This window comes from Myodes glareolus, chromosome 14, assembly GCF_982192425.1.
Source record: "Myodes glareolus chromosome 14, mMyoGla1.1, whole genome shotgun sequence".
In the NCBI taxonomy this organism is placed as follows: domain Eukaryota; kingdom Metazoa; phylum Chordata; class Mammalia; order Rodentia; family Cricetidae; genus Myodes; species Myodes glareolus.
The window spans coordinates 49583102-49603681 of NC_142039.1; the positions used below are offsets into that span (position 1 = coordinate 49583102).

General features: G+C 44.0%; 1 protein-coding gene across 1 annotated transcript in view; it reads left to right on the forward strand.

The window, feature by feature from the left end:
* Positions 1-19963, forward strand: part of LOC125396218 (uncharacterized) — a 157275-nt gene extending 137312 nt beyond the window's left edge. The window contains exon 2 of the mRNA XM_085699337.2: positions 19100-19963. The gene's annotated coding sequence lies outside the window, so the exon portion shown is untranslated. The remainder of the gene's footprint in view (positions 1-19099) is intronic.
* The last annotated feature ends 617 nt before the right edge of the window (positions 19964-20580 follow it).

Consider the following 20580-nt stretch of genomic DNA (forward strand, 5'->3'; position numbering starts at 1 on the left):
GCACCACCTTAAAGTCTAACTGCTGGCTGTACCCCTGCACACGCATTAGCTGGATGGTTTGTGCAAAGTGCGGCTTCCCAGCCTCACCCCCCCACCCCGTCCCATTGCTTAACTGTGGCAAGACACGGTCTGCATTTTGACAAGTGCCCCAAAGAAAAGCGTATTCTTGCAAACCAAGAAGATTGGCTCTGTTCAAGATGATTCAGCATGTGCAACGTTCAGAACTATTCTAGGTGTTTGGAGAACAATAGGAAGCAAAAAGAAACAAAGACCCAGGCCCTTTCAGCTCATCTTCCATAGAAAGAAGGCAGGTAATTAACACAATAAATGAGTAGATTATATGGTCTATTAGTGGGTGAGGAAGGAGAACGAGACCAAGATGTGAGTGATAGACTCATGACCCAGGCAGGCTGCCCTATAAAAGAGAGAGGCCAGAATAAGCACTGGTGCTTAGAACAAAGTGATGAATTTGGAAAGCAGAGTCAACAGAATCTCTAGTTGGATAGGATGGAATATATAAGGAAAAGAAGTGTGAACAACTCTAAAGATGCACACCAACTGAGGCAGGGTGGCTGATAGTGCGAGAGGGAAGCCCGTGGGTCTGGTTTCAGAAACAGGTGAGTTGAAATGTTCATTAGACATCTTGTGAGTCTTTGGGATAGATTGCTAAAGGGCATGTTAGAGATCTGGGACACAAATACAGATCTGAGGGGTAGAAGAGGACATAGCTGTGACCTTGGGGAGCTCCATACGGGGTCATAGAGTAGAGGAGACTGGAGTGGAAACAGGAGAGAGGGTGTGTAACATCTTGACATCCAAAGGAAGAAAGTCAAGCAAGGAGAAAAGAGTGGTGGGTGACGGATGGAAGCTGCTAACAATCACATAAGAGGTCTGAAAACTGGCCAAGGAATTTATTCATGTGAAGGACAATAGTGACCTTAAGTAGAGCAGTTCCAGCAGAGTGATGGGGACAAAGAGAATTGGGCTTGGGTCAGAGCAGGGGAAAGTGGTTGTCAGAACTAAACTAAGTGCTCAAGTGCCACTAGAACAAGGTTAATTCTTTAGAAACTAGACCTTGGGCATATGACTGAGGGTCATAATAGCTTCAAGTACAAAATTATTTACTCCTCGTCTACTTCAGACTAAGGCAGACTGTGTGCTTGCCTTTGGGGGAATGTTGATTTACTTGGACCTACACCTCCTATTTCTAGCCAAGCAGGGAACAGTGGTCTATGGACTGTCTGGAATTCCAGGTGCACAGAGGAGGAGGAGGATGCTGGCAGCAGGGATGTGATGAAGGTTTTATTTCGTGGCTAAAACATTCCTTAGGTTTCTACAGTCCTTCCAGCCACTCGCTTTATAAGCTTAATTAATATATTCAAAGCTCTGCATCCTAGGCATTGTGACCCTAACACATTTGAATACATTTACAAAGGCAATGAAATAAACAACTTAAAATCCAGCAGTGCCCAGTAAGAAAACCCAACCACAGTGATACTATTCAACCTCATTCTGGTCCCCAGGAGAACCCAATGCAAATGGTGTCCGAGGAGTTGGGAACAGCGTCTCTAAGGCCTCACATAATTTCTAGCCTGTGAGAGAAGAGTTCCTCAGACAGTCGGTCCCCAACACCAGCAAGCTGCCCATTCACTGTCCCAAGGTCACTACTTCCTCAGAGTCCTCTGCCACAGGGACTAACAGTGTCTTTGTTTCCCAGAATGCACGTTTCAGGTCGTCATCCTCTTCTGAAATCTCGGTATGTCATCAGTGTGATACAGCGGAGTAAATGAGTGTGCTGTTGTGTTTAGCTAGCAACGAATGAGTTGGGTGTTGAGAGACACCGCATCTGTTCCCTCTGGAGACAGACCCCAGCCCACGTGGCCTAACCTCTCTTTGCGCTCCTTTGTTTTCTTTCAAACTTGTCCTCTTTTTCTTACCCACATCTGCCAGCCACCAAGGATGAATGACCCTGAATTCATCAGCACCCCGCTGGGTAAATTATTTCTCTAATTACTTTGTATCAACAATATAAGCTAAATATTCAGGGGCTTACTTCCCCCCTCGGGATGGTTTCCAAGGAGGCTGAACAGGCTTAGAAAAACACCCATAAATCCCTTTGGATCAGAGCCGGGCCCCAGGGTACTGGACTGGGCAGGTGCGGGAGCAGGGAGTTGGAATGAAGGAAACGGCTGGGGTCCAAACCAGAAGCCACAGCGTGTGCAGTTCCTCTTGTCCTTTCTTTCAGGTACATTTCATGTCTTTTCTCACAAATCCAGGCCAAACTTGTGGTCAGAGTCTCTTCTTGAAAGAGAGAGGAGGGAGTGGCGGTAACTTCAAACCATGGTGTCTGAGCGCAGCTGTCCCAGAGACGTCTCAGGCTTTCCTTGGATCCCAAGAGTATTTACTTCCAGCCAGCGAAAACTGGAGCAGCTCCTCACAAGCAAAACAGAATCTGCTGTGTGGACTGTCGTGTTACTCCTGAGGCATTTGCCAAGGGCCTGGCTTAGACATATTTGTGTGTGTGTGTGTGTGTGTGTGTGTGTGTATGTGTGTGTGTGTGTGTGCAAAAGTAGCTGCATTAACCAGATGTCCTTCCAGGGAGGAATATGAATTTCATCACATCCTTGGCCAACCTCGTCTTCCCTTCAGGTCTTTCTGAGACTTTATAAAGGAAGCTTCATGTTTGTGTTATTCATTACAGGGTCTATGTAGTGTATTTGGTGTGTGTGTGTGTGTGTGTGTGTGTGTATGTATGTGAACCGATTTGAATTTATATATGACTATTTGTTTCGTTTTGACAGTTCTGGGGGGATTAAACTCAAGCCAAGTAATCCACTAGTAAGTTATATCCCAAACCCTTGTATTATGATTTATTTAAAATTTGACCTATATATTTTTAAATTTTGATACTCTATTTAAGAAGTAATCCAAAAACACTTGATGGTGATACTTCAAGACACTAAGGACATTATCATAATGTCCTACAAGAGTATTGTTGGAACATCGCTTACAACGTCAAGGGCAATTGTTTTATTTAGGGATGTAGTCAGTTGGCCCTGTGTACAGGACTAGAGTCTGCTGAGACTAAAAGATCTAAGATAGTGTTAAGACTTCCTGACCTTGCATTTCCAAGGTGAGTTCTATCTCTGCTGCAAAGAATGAGCCAGAGTTGTTATGGCGGCATTGTTCTTTGTAGCCACACTCTACCTACAAAAGAAAAGATATACAAACAGTGACATACTCAGGACATCGCAATGTGGCATGAAAAATTCTGAATGAAAGTTGATATCTCAAAAAGCTACAGATTCGATGATTCCATATATATATATATATATATATATATATATAAAGTTTAAAAGTAGGAAAACGCAGTCTACAGTGATTGCCTAGTTTTACCCTCCTTTGCCTAAGTAGCTTTGACTTCAGATTGAATATCTCCCATTTATTTCCATTTTCATCTCAATAGCTGCATACAGCCTTGCTGTCTGTAAGCCAGTAGCTGGAAGTCTTTTAGATGGGCAAAAATTTAACACCCCTAATCGTATTGATTAGGAAGGGTCAGGGTAGAAATGTGGGGTTCCAGAAATGTGTTTCTCTGGGTCTGGGTGGGCCTGTGGTTATGAATACATATGTAAAAATAGATTTGCATGGTGCATTTTGCTACTTGTAAATTATATCTAAGTCCAACAGCTTAAAAGGAAAGGATGAACAATACAGAATCCCGACCTGAAGGAGCTCATAGCTAGTGAGAGAAGAAAACGTTTGAAGGAACTATTATCTTCAATGTGACCTCAAAGATGAAGTACTACAGGCTGAGTCAAAGAGACACTCATGAAGCATGGAAAGGGGCAGAAGAGAGGAGAGAGAGAAGAAGGAGAGAGGTGGGGGGAAGAGGAAGAGGGAGAGAGGGAAAGGGAAGGATTGTGGTCTAGGAGATGTGAGGCATCACCGTGTTGAGGAAGAGCTAGTCAGAAGGTCTCCGGCACAGGGGATGTTTCAGACTCCTCTTCTATGACATTTCTGAGCCTTTTGATTTTGTCAGTGGACTTCATCCTTGAAAGTTCTCTATTTTTCCTGCCTTCAGTAATAGTTCCTGCTGCCTTCCTTTTGCTTCCTTCCTCTCCTTCTCTGTCTCTTCATCTCCCTCTTTCCCTTACCCGTCTCTTAACTATTATATTTTTCTTTTCTCCCCTGGTTTCCATTCTCCAGTCATGGTCTATAAATGTGCCTGCCCTGCAAGGGCACCCTCTGTAGTCTCTCTCTCTCCCATTCTTTCCTCTGGCTCACATCACCTGCCCCTGCAGTCGTCTTAACTGCCTATTGCCCAGAGAGCATTCATTCCACATTTGACATTCCCAACTTACATCTCCACCCTCAACTCTCAGAGCAGGGTGTGTGCATGCCATCGGGATGCATACTACCATTTGGACGTCCTGCAGACAGGCCAAAATCTAGTACCGCTCACTCTCAGTCCTCATGTCCCTCTCCCTCTAAAGTCCTCTTAGTTCATCTCCATTTCTAGCAACTTCTGCCTTTCCTAGCAGGCTCAGTTAAGTAGCCTTCTTTTGACCCTCTGTCCTCCTCTGTATGGATGTTGCCACAGCACTTTTCATGCTTCAAAGGAAGGCTACGGACAGCTTTAGCGAGAAGGCAGCCCTGCTGGTGTTTGGTGGAGTTAGGTTTAACATTCTCTACTTGTCTAAGAAAAATCTGAAATTGCTTCAGAAATGTCCTGTCCTTTTCCACAGATAAGTGTGGATGTTAGCATTAGGACACCTTTACTGGTTTGGTTATGAAAGACTGTTACTACTGAGTTAAGAAAAGAAAGAAAGAAAGAAAGAAAGAAAGAAAGAAAGAAAGAAAGAAAGAAAGAAAGAAAGAAAGACAGTGAATATATTAAAGTTGCTCTTGGGCACAATGAATCCAAAGACTTCTCTTTATCTTCTGTCGCAGTAACAAAATACTCAAGACTAGGTGACTAATGAAGAATAGAACTTTAGGGCTGGGGAGATTGCTCAGTCAGCAAAATATGAAGACGTGAGTTTGAATTCCCAGCGCCCATGTAAAAGCTGTGTGTGGAGGTCCCTGATGTAGTCCTAGAACCAGGGACTGGAGAGAGTAGATCCCTGGAGTTCACTGACCAACCATCCTATCCAATCAGTGAGCGATCTAGTCTCAAAACATAAACTGGGGAATGATTGAGGAAGACACACAGCATCATGCTCTGGCCTCACTGTGCACGTGCACCCACCAACATGAGCACATACATATGACACACAACATGCACACAAATAGAGTGGCTCTGGGGTCTGGAAGTTCAAGAGCATGGCATCGGCATCTGTGAAAGTTTTGTTGCATCATAAGCTGTGGCAGGCATTCCGTGGAGAGAGCAGGTGGACTGAGGCCTTCTTTCCTCAGCTTAGATCATCGCTAATGGGATGCATCACTGCTCTCAAAACCGTGTTTTATTCTAACCGCCTCCCAAGAGCCCCAGCCTCTGTATGCCATGAACACATATATTTAGAATCACGTGGGAGGTTAAGTTTACAACACACCAACTTTTAGGAGACACATTTGACCCATAACAGGCTTTAGCGAAGTCATTTAGATATGGCTGCTCTCTGTTCCTCTGCCCTCTGTACCTCAGTTTTGCCTTTGTACTCCTTGGCTTTGTGCTCTTGTCGAGCGCTGCAGGCTCACATTACCTTCATGGCTGGTAGGAATGTCTTTCCAGTAAACTTCTGCAGAGAGAGTCTCCTTGACTTGGGTTGGCCAATTAACTCACCCTAAGCCCATCATTGAGGTCAGGCAGATGGAATGCTCTGGTGGTCCAAGATGTGTTCCAAATCCCATGAGCTGGGTGTCCAACCAGCCCTCAAAATACCTGGGCCTGGTATAAGGAAGGTCCCGAGGGTACTTACCCCCCAGAAGAAGTGAGGTACTGTTTGCAGAAGAAAGACTTTTGGCTGGGCAGAATAACACATGCCTATCAGGAGGCCCATGGAAAGAGAAGTTATGGATGCCACAGAGCTGGCAAATGCTTCATGGTCTTCTGGACCTACTCCTGGCTTCTTGATTGTGGTTTAGCCTTTGATTCACTCCATCTGTCAGCTTGTCTCTCCTGTCAGCCACATACTTCCTAGTAAGCCAGTCATTGTCAGGGGATCAGGCGCCAAAGAAAGGAGCCATTGAACCTGTACTTTCAATTCACCCTCTGTCTTTATCTGCCTTGCCCTGTCCTGTGCTGTGGGAATGAGGAAGGATAGTACAGCCAGCCTGCTCTGGCCAGTGTGTTTGAATCACCTGTAAGTCATGCAGAACAATGCTACAGAGGGCTCAGGTTTCCAGGAACTTCAGCTCACATATCCCTCTTACTCCACATGGGATCTGGCCCAGGGCACTGGCTCCCACCTCCTGTCCTTCATCCCTCAATGTTGTTCAAACTTTATGGAGTTTTTTTTTTTCAAACTTTATGAAGGGGTGCTTGGAGAAAAGAAAGAGCGGCTTCCCTGAATCCAAAACCTAGATGAGGTGTGGCAATGGGGAGAATTCTGAGGTAGCCGGGTACCGCCCCTGTGTCTGTGTTTCTAGTGTTACTGTGTTTCTTTGTTGGTGTCTGGTGTTACTAAATACTGCCATATTTCCAGTCCTGGCCATGTTGCTACATGAAATTGCCTGCTCATGTGTCCCTGGCCCCTGCCCAGGTTTTGGGTTTTCTAATCAGTAGAATGAGAACCTGGGACAGAAACAACCCTTTTAGTTTAAAGAGCACTTCCATGGTTCTGGGACATTTTGTTAGGGAAAAAATAACAACACACACGTACACACATACACATATGCACATACACCTATGCACACGTGCGCGCGCGCGCGCACACACACACACACACACACACACACACACACTGAAAACGCTGTGGATAGATTTGATAAACATCACTATCCACCATCTAAACCATCCAGTTCTAGCAATGTATTTTCTGAGAAGGGGATGGGAGGCCGAAGTTTCTTCTTCTTACTGATTCAGTGTGTTCTATTCTCTAAAGCAGAAATCAGCCTCTTCTAAAGCTGCTGAAAGTTTTATTTCATCTTAGCACACACCACACCTAACCTCAGCAGGACATTGTTTCCTTGTCAGGGGATGCTGAGCAGAGAACGCCAAAGAATGGCTCAGTTGTCCAATGTCTACTTACTGGATTAGCAGAGTTAACAAGTGATATCTTATTCCTGGCTCCTCAGCTGAAATGTGATACTTCCAAAGGCGTAGAAGCCGTTCCCACTTGGTGACCTTCCTCCTTTCAGGGAATGAACATATTTACTTCTCTCAGTCTAGGCTTTTCTCCTCCCTGTAGGATAACCCAAAACATCTGGAGATGCTGTGGGGTCTTTCTCAAGATGAGTACGTGTTCCCTTCGGCTTCTATATCGTAGGAGATGAATCCTGACAACTAGAAATTAGAAGCCAGAGTTATGACGATGTGGGGCCGAGCGACATCTTCCTGCTCTCCCATGTGTCACACGCTGTCTCTCCCTTTCTCCCTTCGCTCTCTTCCCTTCTTTTCTTCATTTTTTTTTAACCTTGAGATATTTTCCTGGTCCTTGAGAATGCAAGGCTCAGAGGCTTTCCTTTCCCCTGTTTCTAGTCCAGGAAGAGGCTACCTGGCGTGGGCCCTCACATTGTGAACTCCAAGCTTTGTCTGGGCTCTGCTTTCAAGCTGGTGCTACTGGTTAATGGGGCAGGGTTTGCCCCATCCCTGGAGACAGCTGAAGGTTCGCAAGCCTTGCCTCTGCGGAATATAAACCACAGCTGAAGACCTTGATGGCATTTGAAATTGGGACCTTCGGCCCTCCCCTAGTAGCTGTGTGCAGTTTCTGAGTGTCATCTCTGATCACTCATTGCCTTCATTCCAAGGTGTCCTTTCTATGTTCAGTAAAAGGGACCCGAGTGTCTGCAGACTTAAGCTCTAGGACCACGTCCAGTTGGGAGATAAAGAACTAGGCCCAGCAATGTCAGAGTTCCTTCTTCTTCGCCCTTGAGTCTCTCCTTGAAAGTCACTGGCGAGGCTTCACTGGCGAGGCTCTGGGAAATTAGCTTTCATTATTCTCATTTGCGTGTCCGCGGACCCCAGACATTCCAACTGCTATAGTGAGTCCGGGGTGACATCGTAAGATGACATACATTGGTGGGTCATATTTTTCCTTGAGATGTGGACCGTGGTGGCTGTCTGTATTAAAGGAGAAAAACAAGATGATGGTGTAACAAGGAGATAGGTGCAAGACGCCCGTGATGAGGTGGGGGAGACTCTAGGGAGTCCCCCTGATTTAGTGGATTGTACTGTAGGCGAGGTGTAAAGTATTAACTGTTTACAAGACTCACATTTCCATGTATGAAAAAATGAAAACAAGAAAGCTGAGCACGGGCTGTCAACCCAGCTTCCCTCTTAGCTCCAAAGTGCTTTAAAATGGGTCGTTGGGTCTTGGAGGAAGCTGTTGTCCACGAGCACTGGTAGTCCTGGAGCAGAACGTGCCTCTCCAGCTGAGCAAACAAACCCAAAAGAGAAAATGTACTCCATACTCCGGTTCAAAGTCCCAAGACAAGAAGGCCCCCTTCCCGCCTCACTGCCTCCCTCCCTTCGCCAGGGCTGGAACCCCGGCTTTGGCAGTGAGGTCCTTAGGCAGGGCTGAGGACCTGCTGCCCTGGAGCTGCATACAACATAAAGAGATTTACAGTCTTCTTCTCCTAAGTTTTATTTAATGAAAACCAGAGGTATAAAAATGAGGCAGCAGAAAACACCATAACAGGAAATAGAGGGGGGAGCGAGGGGGAGACCATGCTCTCCATGCAGAGTGCGCATTTGCACACAGGTGCTCACAACTGCAGCTTTTAGCAGCCACACTCCCGGAGGTGACTGGAGAGTGAATGAGTGAGACTGGCTGGTTCGTGGTCTGGGCTCTGACTCTAGCACCCATTGAGAAAGGAACTAAGCTTTGTTGACATCGAAGGGCCTTGCAAGATTGCTTCTTTTGCTTTGAAATCTTTGCATACTCAAAGACCCATTGTCCTATTTATTTCTGGTTTTCCCCACACTTCTCAGGAAGTGGCTGAGTTTTAAAATGGCCTGGTGTGAAAAGCTTCTTTATGGACAGTGAACTTGGATGTGTCTGTGTTTACCAGGGAAAATAGACAAACTTTTTTTTTCCCTTCCCCTGCCAAGTAGCTAGTAATTTAGCTAACCCTGGTGTTGCAAATCCTCACCCGTAGTTTCCTAGTTGGTGTTTTTGGGGCAACTCACAAACCTTCCTAATGATAGAATACGCACTGCATGGGTCTCCTTTTACTGAAGAATAAATCCAGACACGGACGCCACAAGCACCTCTCCTCTTTCAGTATACATACCTGGGCTTTGATTCATCAGCTAAATTCAGGTAGAAGATATCAGATGCTTATAAAAATATCCTAAGGCCATGCCTAACCTTTAAGTGGGAAGGGTCTAGATGTTTCATTTAAACATTGGCCACCTCTTTTTGGAGGGGAGGAGGGAGGAAAATACCTTGTTTTCCTCTCTTGGGAAACTACCCAGAAGCAATAAAATGCTAGTTTATAACTGAATATCCCAGTTTGCATCACGTGGAATGAAGCAAAATAAATACAAACTCTAAAAATATGGTCATGGCCCATATATTTTAAAAAGTCTTGCCACCATGGACCAATTCGGCCCAGATATGTTTCATGTTTAACCAGATGGGGTGGGGAGCGTTCCCTCATGAACAGCTTGATTTCTGAAATATGCTTTCTTCAGGGTAAAGAAAGTGGAGTCTTCTGTCTTCCTTAAAAAAAAAAATGTGAAATAAAATGGGCGGTGGTGGCACACACCTTTAAGCCCAGCTCTCGGGAGGCAGTCAGGCAGACGTCTGTGAGTTTGAGGACAGCCTGGTCTACAAGAGCTAGTTCCAGGACAAGTGCCAAAGCTACACAGTGAAACCGTCTTGAAAAAACAAAAACAAAAACAAAAAAACAAAAAGAGAGAAAGAAAGAGAGAAAGAAAGAAAGAAAGAAAGAGAGAGAGAGAGAGAGAGAGAGAGAGAGAGAGAAAGAAAGAAAGAAAGAAAGAAAGAAAAGAGTAAAATAAAATACTGAGGATAATTCCTAGGGATGGATCACTTTCTTCTTCACCTGACTCTATTCCCTCCTGCACATCCCGCCCCCATGGCTTACTTTGATTTCTCTCAAGTTTTATTTTCCCTTGGAGTAGGATGTCGTTTCTTGGAGCAGATTTCCCCCTCCCCCACTTACTACTGCAGGGTTACAAAGGGAACGCTTCCAGATTTGGATTTTGCTTCAAAATTATTTGGTGGAGTGAGGTAGTGGGTGGCCTCAGAAAGGGAGGGTCTAGGCAGAACTAGCTTGGTCACCAACTAATTGTTATTGAAGCCTGTTGGGGGTTGTTATGCCATGTTTTTGTATATGATTGAAGTTTTCTATAAAAGATGTTTCCTTCGGTTCTCTCTAGGATTAAAAACATTTTCTTTACCAGGCTCTGGTTTGCTGATCCATAATTTTCTCCTCTACATTTTCGGTGATTTTTTTTTTCTGGAATAGTCATTATTTTTTTCCCCCAGTTAATTATCTCTGACAAAGAGATCCCAAGAGGACAGACAATGTTGGTTATGCTGTGTGTGGTGCTAGACGGAGCCCAGCCCAGCTCTGTTGGACAATGGCACAGGTTGGGCTCACAAGGGCCTAGGCTGGTGGGGGCAGGGATAGGTTTTGCTACTTCCTTTTCTTCTCTTCCCATTTCTTATTTTCTTCTAGTTTTCCTCTTTTGATGCCATTTGGCTCTCTGTCTCATATCTTCCAGAGGTATTTGTCCCAAAACTGTTTCTCAAATTCAGTTTCTGCCACTGTAGGAGGGTGGGCTAGAGCTCTATACAACTCTCAGGTATCCACCTGTTATGCTGTGAAAAAAATCTTACCCCTTTCATGCATTGAAACATGTAGCCCCAGTCTGACAAGGGAGAGGCACTCTGGGAATTAAAGATGTTCAGGGTGGGCACAGGATGTGTGATAAGGACTGAGGGGAGTCGGGATGCAGAGGGATGCTGTCTTCTCAATGTCTTTCCACACCACAGCTTCTTTAGAATACATAAAGTTGACTTCTGTTTGCTACATAAGACCCAGATAGCTCACAAAGCACATGACAGTGTCAGAATTCCCAATGACATCAGTATGCAAGAATGACCGTCTACAGCCAAAATTGAATGTTAACAGTTCCAAATTCCTGTAGTTGAGAGAAAATGACTGAATGCAATAGTGTAACAAAGACCTGCTATTCATATGCAAAAGACACGGAGTCCCTAAAAATTTAGCCCAACTGATTATACAAGGAAATACAGTTACTGACAGAACTAACACATGCCCAACTCCTGTAATAGATTTGCAGTATCTGGACTGAGGGAGACAGTGACTTAAAATCATTCCAATTTGGATAAAATTCAGAGGGATGAGGATGTGACAAAGAGGAATCTAGAAAGAATAAACTCGGAGGAGTCAGAAAAAAAAATAGGGGTTTATGAAAACAGAATAGCTGCAGCCTCTTTCAGGAGGACAGGAGAAGGCAGAGAGCCCTGAGGGAGAGCAGCAGGCTCCTTGCTGTTCTCAGTGAACACGGGCAGAGGTGTGAGGCTCTTCAAGGAGTCTAAGTGAGAAGTGGATGAAGGGAAGGAAGGGAAACTAGATATGACTGCCTTTCTGCTCTCTTCCTGTTTGGTCCAGAAGTGGGTGCAGCTGTGGAAGGGCTGGGCCAGTGAGGTAACTAGAGTTCTAGTGCCCCAGAGGGACGATCAAAAAGCACAGCCCCAGGGAACTGGAGAAGACTCAGGAGAACCCAGGGAGAGGAGTCTGGGAAAGAAACCCGGTCAAGCTGTTGATGAAGAAATTCTAGGTTTGCCCCCTGAGCTTTGCAGAATATGATCTGGCTCTAATCAGCACACTGGCTTTTGAGAACTCAAGTTGCAGATCTTGGTTTAGGTCAGAGGTTAGCCACTGCATGCCACGCAGGGAGGACGCACTCACCTAATACTGCATGGCTTGGAAAACTGAACTGACCTCCAAGCCATGGACAGAAGGTTGTGGTTTAGAACTCACGCCTGCATCTGTGAGGTTTTGACTCTTTCCTGAAACAAGAACACCAGTGATTTCTATAGGACCCAGGTAAGATCCTGAGTTGCATCCATAGCAGCCAAGATTCTCTAGGATACCGTCCCTGGCAGGAGAAGAATAGGCCAGAAGTCTCACGTGGTGATCAGTCATCCAAAGATGCTAGTGAGATGATATAAACTCTGGATCACGTGACAGAGATTTTAGGGAAACCATTATGAAAATAACACAAAAAACAATTATGAATTCAGGGTAAACATGAAAGATTTGGCTGAAAAAAATGATAACTAAAATAAAAAAAATGCTGGACAGGCTTATGACATGTTTTTAACTTAGCTTATTTATTTATAAGCCTATATTATTTTTAATAATAACTGCTTTTAGAAACTTATTTGCAAATTTCTGAAAATTAAGCAATCCACTGCGACAAACTGGCTCCAGTCAGCCCTTACAAAACTGACACATGCCACAAATGGTTTATCATAAAAAACTGTGAAACAATCCATGCTATAGAAACTAATAAAACTCAGGATCAAAAATGAACGGTAGTGCATCATGTGAGAGATGAGCGTAGCTATCTCATGGTCCAGAGAGTGTACCTGGGTACTGCTGGAGGAAGCATTGACTTTGAGATGCCCTGAAGCATGGTACAGGGACCTTACCTGGGTACTGCTGGAGGAAGCATTGACTTTGAGATGCCCTGAAGCACGGTACAGGGACCTTACCTGGGTGCTGCTGTAGGAAGCATTGACCTTGAGATACCCTGACTGACAAGGATGCATACACCACAGTCCCTTTGTCCCCTCTCTTTAGTCTTTCCCACCAGACTTGTCTTTTTTTTCCTAGTTCCTAATTTTTTCTAATCCTGTAGCTTACCCTGTGGCACTAAACATTGCCCTTGGTCATGTTTTTGTACAGACAGTAGTCAGGTTTAAAATCTAGACTTACAAATAAAGCTTTACTGCATTTTTCTTTCTCTCTTGGCCCATTGCTTGTCCCAGACTTCTTATAATCCTTCCACATATGTTTCAGAATTGTCTCACAGCGTCCACGCTCTTAGCAGCCAGTAAATCACAAAGGAGACGGGGACTGTCACGTGTGTTTGGCAAGGCCAACCTCTGGGACAATGTAAGATATCTTCTCCCTTCTGGGGGTCAGAAGTATATCATCTGTCCTCATATCTCCACCTGGGGTGACCTTCCTCCCACCACTTAATCGCCAGAGCCGGGGGTACCCCTGTTATGGAGAGTGGAAACAGTCAGATAGTGATCCCCCCCCCCACACCCCGCTTCGTTCTCAGATGGGCCGTAGATCACACGCGTGATGTCATTGGTATCCCTGGGTCTCATTTGGGAAACACTACTTTTTATGACTTTAGAATACGGCATGCTTATGTCAATGGAAATCATCCTCAACTGCAGGAATCTGATGCAATAGCTAATTTCTCTTCATTAGCACGCAGCTGTTTTACCTGTGCTGACAATTTCTTCTGAAGAAAAATGCGGCCCCCCGTGGGACTGGAGCTCTTTCAGCTTGGCCAGCATTTCAGAAATAAATGGAGTGCTAGCGCACAGGCGCTTTCGGTGAGCCACGGGACTGCCAAAGTGGCGGGTCCTCCCACAGCCTCTGGGATGCGGAGGGGAACCTTCACAAGCGGTACCTGAGGCTGAGGCTGCAGAGAAGAACAAGAGGAGCCCTGGCGGCGTGGAAACCGCAGCTGCGGCTGTCCCCGTTTGGGAACTCGTATTTTAACTTTGAATGGTTGAAATTCTTAATTATGTTCAAAGTGGAATCTGACCTCCACCGAGGCATCCTCACCATGCCTTTACATATAGTTTAAAGCTGTAGTTGGAACTTGGGTTTGAAGATGAATTTGTAGATGGTTGAGGTAGGCAGTTTGGTTTACATATTCACAGAGAAGGAGACTGTACCACACAGTGGGAGGGGTTCAGAATCACTGCCACTTGACACCATGTTTCTTTCCAGTATCATGATGGTTCCCGATATTTGATGGTTGAATTTGTTACTTGTTACTTTTTAATGGACAACGACATGACAATAGTAACCCAGTGGAAACCATCCTTAACATTCCGAATTTGTATCTTGGCCTGAGTCTTAGCCACAAGGTGGCTCACACACTAGATTCTAGGTGTTTTAGAACATGTAGACTTGCTTACTTCTTTTTATCACTTAGGGCATTAGTGGTCTCTTTAGTGGGTGAGCAAGCCCAAGTGGAGGGTCATTTGTTTTAAAATCTTTGCCTCCTAAGATGGTGGATGTTGGGAATGTAAGTCACTGTACTAGCAAACCGTGACCGAAGGCTGTGCCATGTACCTACGGTCCTCAGCAGGATGGTGGATTCAGAGTCAAGAGTAACTCTCAGTTCAAATCCACTGCTCTATGACTGCAACTGGTATCATCGAGAGAGAAAAAGAAATCAGCTCAGACTTGAAATTATTTTCTCCACCCAAATATAAAGAAGAAATGTGGTTTTACTCTAACTTATTCTTAGCCGTTTGACATTAGTAAAAGAAAAGTAGACTAGACACTTTCCATGTGGCACTTTGGCAGCTACTGTCTTTCTCTACATTTTAAAGCCCTCAAAATCAACAGATTTTGAACAATGCTTTCTCTAAAAGGAGTAGAAGTTGGTTTCTGAGGGCAGTGGTGACAAAGTCCCCTCCTTCCTGTGTGTCAGAGGTAAACACCAGCATGACAGTGTCCTTTCGGAAATTCAGGGAGGGTTTTATTAGGGACAAACTAGGAAAAACCCCTTCTTCAGAGTAGCAATAGATGACAGTTCTGAGTTGATATTTTTTTTGATAACTTGCTTCTTGTAACACTAATCATAATTTCAAAATCTTTGACTCCATTTTGTCTTAAAGAGATCCTATAGTTTGGATGGAATGGAAATAAATGGTTTATCCTAATATTCTTGTTTGTCAATCTTAATGCACAAAATATGACTATTTAATTTCAACTAGCTTTAGTATTGCTAACAATTGTCATGTTGCTATAATACCTGTGTTTAAATGGCATGTATCTATGCAAATATAGTATTTTTCTACTATAATGATATAGCCTCTTTAAAAGAGAAAAAAAAAATTGTGAATTCTAGCTCATCTTACTTTAGGCTATATTGGGCCCAATATAATCATAGATGTTTTAGCTGTGAAAAGTTAAAATTGTAGTTATCATTATTATATAAATATGCCGACATTTATTACTAAAATTCTAGGACAGAGTGTATTGTTGCGGTTACTGCTGAGCTCTGAAGCACTAAGAAAAAAAACTTCCCTTTTATTCACAAAGCACCCTATGCTTTACAGTAAAAACCCATAATACCAGCATTTGCCCTAAAGCAGTTCTGTTTTCCATAGAGCATTGTCCAGGCAAGGCATAAGAAAAACAGAAAACTCTGTAAAAAGAAAACATACATTCGAGCTGTACATTTAAAACAACGGAGATAGCTCTTCCCAAAGCAAAGACTTGGTCTTTGTTTCTCAGAAAGGGACGGTTTGAAGCTGGCTCAGGGACGATTTCAAAGTAGTGAGCCCATCCGAGGTAGTGATAGATTCACTGTATATTTTATAGCAGCATGGAATTTAAAAAATGGGAACGCCTACAATATTATTTCATCTGAAGCATAATAAATATTGAGAGCGAGGTCGCTGGAACCGACGATTTAAACAAACAGTGCAGTTCAACAGGCATCCAACACGAGGAGGGAAAGGTTGAAAAGCAGCATCAATCGCCTCGGTGTTTCAAACATTCTTCCTTCGTGATTAACATGAAGAACTAAGTAAGGCTGGTTTGCATTTTTCTTTTGGGTCAAAGGAAGTCACTGAGATATAATTTCATGTCTGACTTTGAAAACCGGGGGCTTGGTGTTATCACGACTTAGGCCATGTTTTTGATGGATTATCCTGGGAAAGAGGAGTTGCTACAGTGCTCAAATCATTTAATTCTTTAGGAAAGCAAGCCCATGGTTTCTCAAGCTTCAGATGGAGTCTAAATGGCAATTTCTGAGCAGCAAGCTGGGTCTGGAAAGTGGGTTTGGGGGGGGGGGTGTTGGTAGCATTCTGCTTCAGGGCAAATAGAGTAGACAGAGTTAAGTGAGGAAGCCAGATGGTGATCTTCTGGCAGAAACTGTCATGTTCCTCCTTGCAAGGAGAAGTCCAAGGGAGGGAAAGATTCCAGATGGAGGTCCAAGGAAGCCAGCTTTACATCCTTCAGGCCTCACCGTTGCTGAAGACTAAGGTGAAAAGCTTGAAGTATGCCTCAGTTTCTGTCTGTGTCAGACCTACTATTTTTGCTTGTCAATTTTAGTGGACAAGCTATAACTACCTGATTTTAATTAGCTTTAGTATCACTAATAATTATCATGTTTCTTTAGCACCTATGCTTACACTGATATTTATCTATGCAAATACAGTATATTTTTACTATAATGAATAAGATAGATCGAACTCTTTGAAAAGGAAAGGATTGCAAAGTCTAGATCATCCGTCAGTGATTTGTACAGATGACTCAGTAACTTTTGGGGTTGTTTCCTTATCAAGCAATAAAAGAACATCAAGGCCACTTTTGTATATGAGATGTGGAAAGAGCTGGGCATACAGTACGTGTTCACTAAGTAATAACTACATTTGGGCCGCACAGAAACCAACGGTTGCCATGTGAAGACAGACCTGGGTCCATTTACCTCAGATGACCATACTGTTTGTTCCAGGGAAATGGTACAAGGCAGAGAAAGCTGAAATCAAATTGTAATTTTCACTCCTTACTTCAAGAAATTCCTACAATCACTTATCGGGAAAAAAATCGGCTCACCTGGGTAAAAAGCTTACTTATTAGAACATAAATTTATTCATCAAAACTTACTTCTAAACAACCGTTCCTTTGAGCCCACCGGCCCCAAGTGATGATTCCTATACTAATTTCTTGCCCTGAAGGAGCTGCCTTAAACAACCTATACCCAGGGCTCTAAGCTCTATAAATGTTCTGTTCCTGACCTCATGCCCCCTCCCAAGACTGCAGAAATTCTGTGAAGGTGGTCGCCTTTGTTACCCTCCTGAGTTCAAATACTTAATTTGCAGTTAATTGGCATGTGATGTTTTGAGGTATTAGTTACTGTTGTCCGATGGGTTTTCAGCTCCTTGGTTTGCATGTCTTCTGTGTGGGGGCGACAACAGCAACAGCTTCTGTGATACACAGGCCATGCGTGACTCTGGTTCTATTAGGTTGAGAGTCTTATCTTTTAAAAGGAAAGTTGAGGCTGTTGTAACCCAGTGATAACGCATCTCCCTGACACATGGGCAGGGAGGTGTCCTGGGTTCAATTCCCAGAACAGCAAAGAACAAAGAAAAGTAATAAGCTAAGTCTAACATTTTGCTAATTTTTAAAATTTAGAATGGAATTTCATTTTTCTATTAGTTTTAAATGTTTTAAGATTTTATCCACTTAAAATTGGCTATATATATTTACATTGTACAGGGCGAGGTATGTTATGAAGTCAAGACAATTAACATGTCTTTGCTCACATACCCAGGAATTTTGAAGTATGCAACATGTTTTCATAACTATAACCATAATGCTGAGCCACATAAATCTGTCCCTTGTGCTTAGTTGGGAATGGTCCCCTACAATGATTAGCTCCCTATTCCTTGTTACGTCTCCCATCGCTGGCAGTCACCATTATGCTCTTTGCCACGAGTCTGACTGTTATTGATACCATATATAATTGATACCAACCAGTGATTCTCTTTGTGTATCTGTTTTATTTCAGTTAGCTTAATGTCCCCAGGTTCATCCGTGTCGCCATGAATGACAGATATGTCTAAGAGTAATGGATAGTGAGATATATACATATACACGTATATAATATATATATATATATCCCATTAGATGAAGAAAATGTGATATATATGTGATATGTGCTATATATGTGTGCACGCACACACACGCACACAGGTGCACACGTGTGTTTGATTTTATCCCTTGGCTGCTTCGGACTATGCTGTAGTGAATACAGGGGTGAAGACAGCAGACACACTGACTGCAGTCTGCTTGGATGAATATGCAGAAGAGTATGGCTGGACCTAGGGTTTCTCCGCCCTTTAGTTTTTAGGAACCTTTAGGCTGAGTGGTTACACTGGATACAAGCCCACCAATGGTATACAAGGGTTCCCTTCTCCCTGCTTTCAAACCAAGGAGAAATATAACTTGCGGGTGGAGCGGGGTGGGGTGGGGCAGACGGTGGTGCCACACGGGTTAGGTTATCCTTTGTTTGCTGTGGTCTGAAAGCTTTATGGAACATTCTTAAATGCTTAATTCACTCACCTACTGGGCATAGACCAGCTCTTTGTCCCGCGAAGACAGAGACAAAGTCCACGAGCAGTAGATGGCACGTTAGCTGTTATTGGAGGTGGGCTATTTGCTCTGCCACCTATGTTTGCTGGAAGGGCAGCCGTGCCTTTTATTCTCGTCCTGTGTCTTGGAGCAGCTCCTGTTCCCTACCGTAGGGCAGCTCAGTTCGTGGCCATGACAGCCATGGCAGAAGCTGCTCACCACTATAGCGGAGCAAGAAGGAGACAACGAAGGGAGAATGTGTCAAAGCCTACTCCCAGTAACCCACCTCTGCTGGCCAGGCCCTGCCTCCTAAATATCCCACAGCCTCCTTTAATAGTACTGCAGTACTGCCAGCCGGGCAGCAAACATCCAAAACCCAGCCTGTGTGTGTGTGTGTGGCGGGGGACATTTTGCATTCAAACCACCCCAAATATTAAATCAGCCAAATTATCGGGTTCTTGGCAGTAGCATACTCTCAGGGTAATGAAGGGGGGAAAAAAAAGACCTGTCTCCCACCTCTCCCCAAACCTGAGCAGCAGGCATATTTTTAATGCATGTAAATTCATAAACTTCTCTTTCCATTTTCACACAGCACAGACTGTGAACTCCGGTTGTGCACTCCCGAAGAAGAACAATGAAACCTGAGTTCCAGAGAAGCGACAGACACTCTTAAAGCTTGAGCGGGGCTCACACATTACATGGGATCTCCTTCTACTAAAACTGTCTTATTTATCTGAAAACCAAATTGAAGTGCTTGTCCTGTATTCTCTCTGGCAACCCTCCTAGGAATTATGAAAGTGTGCTTGAATTAAAGCCAGCTTTTTCCTGCTTGTACTTCTAGAGTATTCTGAGCATGCCATAAACTTGCCTGTGCTTCTTAAATTGATTTATTAAGTTACCTGTGTGGTGTGGAGCAGTATCCAACCAGACTAGTGAAGAACTACAAAGGAGCCCCTGTCAAGCAGAAGCGAGTTTGCTGTGGGAACGGAAAAGGCAGGAATTAAATTGGGTCTTCGGAGTTTAGGCTTCGGGGAGGGAATGGAGAAGAGGCTCGCACAGATCTTAAGTGAATCGGCTGAAAATAACACTCAGCTGTCACAGCTCTGAGTTTAGAATTGTATCTTTCTCTCGTTCTTGCCAGGTCTGTGCCCAGAGAAATGCAGTCAGCGAGTCTCGTTTACGACACGGGGTTGATTGTGGCCAGATGTTAATCTGAGTGTTTCTATATTTTTATTGCTGTTATATTATCTTTAAACTGCTGAACAACGGTTTGTAATGAGACTCCTAATATACAGTAGTCAGAATCATCAAGTTACAAGTCCGGGGAGCCCCTCTTGAAAATATTTTTGATGCTTTCCACCCTTTTCAGAAATCTATTCATTTATCTCGGTATCTCGTAGTTAAAGGGTCTTACATTCATACTCTGAACAAATAAAAAGAACTTCTGGGGAAAATATGTCGGTGTAGCTATTGTTTTCATTATCGTTCATCATGTTCATATTAGTGTGGGAAAGAGCCCTTTTCTCTTGGAAAGGAAGTTCCCCCGAGAGGCTGATGTGTGGAAACACACCGGTACAACATCGCCCTCCACTGTCTGCTATAAGAAATGCATGCTTTCGAGTGTGTGTGCGGAGAAAGCCTTAGCCAGGTGTTTTAAGAAGGTCTGTCAAACTGGAGGAGGTTCTGCCGGCTGTTGGGAGCACAGGTGTGAGAACTTCAACAGAAGTGATGGGTTGGGCTTGGAGTTTTAGTTTTCTAAAAAGCGAAACAATAGGAAGTGTGCATTGACTCTGGATAGGAATTCAGAAAGGGATTGAGAATCATTCCTAGTGAGTCTCAGCATGGCATTGTCACGAAGGATGTAAAGCTCTCGTCTTATTTGTTCTTCCTTACATTGCAGCAGATCGTGATAGAGAAAAGGAGAGACCCAAGACAGTTCTGAGCGGCAGATCCAGGAGCTGGATGAGTGCCGGCTCAGGTCCTGCAGCACCCAAGCGTTTGCTGTGCCCTCGACCCAGTCCATTTGACAGGGCAGAAATGCTTGTTTATTTTATAGTCACTGAGGTCTGGGAG